This window comes from Lactuca sativa, chromosome 4 (genome assembly GCF_002870075.4).
Source record: "Lactuca sativa cultivar Salinas chromosome 4, Lsat_Salinas_v11, whole genome shotgun sequence".
Taxonomy (NCBI): Eukaryota; Viridiplantae; Streptophyta; class Magnoliopsida; order Asterales; family Asteraceae; genus Lactuca; species Lactuca sativa.
In genome coordinates this window covers 185,183,983-185,186,710 of record NC_056626.2, presented here as the reverse complement: position 1 = coordinate 185,186,710, position 2,728 = coordinate 185,183,983, and positions in this window count along the sequence as shown.

Here is a 2,728-nt window from a genome sequence, read left to right as displayed (position 1 = left end):
TGACCTTGCTGTGCTCGGGACAGGAGCAGATTTCAAAGACTGCCTCCGTCCTTTCAATCCACTGCCTCAGGGCCATCACACCACCAGTACCATAAAACATCCGGGGCTTGGCATTAGTGAAGTCCTTATAGGTGCATTCTGGAGGTGGTCCATGACTCTCGCCATGGTTGGATAGGTGTGTGCCAGATCCCGAGCCATTAGTACTCGAGTTATTGATCTGTGACATGGCAGCTGCCACCGCTGCGGTGACTGCTGCTTGAAACATAACAGCATCAAATTGAGGTGGTGGAGGTGGTGGTGGTATAGGTGCTTCCTCACCGTTGTTTCGCCTTGGATTCCTACGCGGAGGCATCCTTCAACTATAGTTTGAAAAGACAAGGATAAGAATTTCATAGAATGGAAAATGTATGTGTCTCATGAACTAAATCGCTATAGTTCAACAACAGATGATAGTATGAGTCTTAAAATAGAAGAATGAAAGTTATTTGTAAGACTGAAGGAATGAAACAAGTATTTGGGTTCACAAAGACCATTCAAGGTTCGAACGAAATACTTAACATAGTAGTAATAGTGCCACTTATATTAATATAAAAGTTGTTACAACGATCATGAAAATTTGACCCCTATAAGGGTCTCCGATTACAAAGTTCGAGAAATTTAAAGACTTTTAGCTGAGGTCCTAAGCTATAACAAAATTTGAGTCCTTGACAAGCACTACTTGCGTCGAAGGTTGCGCTTGGAGCTTGACTCCGCATCTGATTGCTTCGACTCCATTAGACGCCTATCAAAAGCGGCTTGTTGTTCCCTTAGTTCGGCGAGGGCTGCAATCATTTGCGCTTGAAATGCTTCGGTTTGGAATTGAGCATTGTCTTGCATCTTGTCCAGCCTACGGATGTCAGAAGTGTGAACCTGCACTTCCACGTTGATATCCCGGAGTCGACTAGCTTGAACTCCAGACTGATAGGACTGATTGGCTAACTTACCCACCATTACCGGGAGTGCTCGATCAGCCGAACCTCCGCCGCGGACATCATAGAAGTCCCGGCACATGCCGTAGGGAGGGCGTAGGTTTTGCTGTTGGCTCCAATGGTGGAGGTGACTTCCCCAGACGGGAGTCGGTCCTTGAAAGTTCCTTACGAAGACGGGAGGTTAAATGGGTGGTGGATCGATAACTTCCGGCTCTGAGTCGGTACCGAAGTCATCACCCACTTCTATGGGTTCCTCGTCCTCTTCGGGATCATCTTCGATCCATCCTCCATTGCCTTGGTTGGGAAAGTAGGGGTCGCCAGGGTGGTGAAATCCAGCCATTTGACTGTACGAGAAATAGGGTTATAAGAATTGAATAAATTCGGAACATGCAAAACATGTAAGTTAAACTAGTTTAGATAGCAAATACTTCTATAGTATTTAATTTCTTGTGTTTGATTCTTGTAATGGTTTGGTAAGTTTTGACTTGTTGCTTACTACGATCATTCCTCGATATACGTTGGTCCAATCTCGGGCAAATATAGTTGATCATGCTATATTTGTCCAAAATCTGATTACATATATCGAGTCTCAATCGTAGTGTCAACTTGTCTAAATACTTGTATAGTTGTATAACATGAAAATAGTTTGTGATATGCATGTAATTGTACTTAAATGAACTATCAATTTAAGTTGAATGCAAAACTGCTTAAGCGTAAAAAGGAAAATTTGTTTTGTCAGAGAGTATTAGTCCCTTAAGCATTTATAGTTTGTATATCTTATGTGGTTCGATATACTTAGTTCACTATAAACATTGCTCTGATACCAATCTGTCACACCCCCAAACCTGAACGGCGGAAACGTTCGGGGGCGGATGACTTCATGTGGTAACGTAACAAATGAATACATAGTAAAGAAAGCAATACAACCATCATATATATAATTGAAAGTTTACATTTGTCAAAAGTTACATGTTCAAAACTCAATTACAATATGATGTCAAAAATACGAGATTAAACTGGCGCCGCAGCATCCCTTCATCAACAGCGTAATGAATACCTGAAATTACTGATTTCCTGGGACATACAAGTAATTTTGAAAGAGTAGATCAGCATATAAGCTGGTGAATTTCATAAGTATTTAAGTGAAAATGTTTGAATGAAATGAAATGTTTTATCTTTGTTTGTTTGTGTTTAGAAAATCCTATATTTTCTACTAGTATAAAAGTAGCCTTCACTCAAGACCAATGTTTGTCTCCAAAATGTATGTAAGTGTAAAATAACCAATGAGTTTGAAAACCTTGTAAATCAATGCATTTTTAATACCCCTTGTGAGTTTTATAACCATACTATTGACTCGGAATGCCTATACACAACGTTCTTCATGCGTTGGAATGTTATGACGTTTGTCACCCCAAACGGTGGACTGCAGCTAACAGTCAGGGCGCGGGTTGTCAAGCCCGTATAGATCTATACACAAACACCATGCTCCCCCTCCAAGGGATTCTGGTATATAATACATGACTTGAAATGTGTACTCGAACGTACATGAAGTTAGTGTCTCACAAAACCGTGGTATAAAAACAGATCTACTTGTTAAAATGTTACGTTTGTTCTTGTATACGAAAGTAAACTTCTTGAAATTCATGTTTCTAGTACATAAGAGTTAGAAATTTGTTCGTAAAACTATACCTATTATAGTTTTCTAAAAGTGTGTCTTGTTTGTTTAGAAATACCTAGAAAAGGAATCACTTGTTTATGAA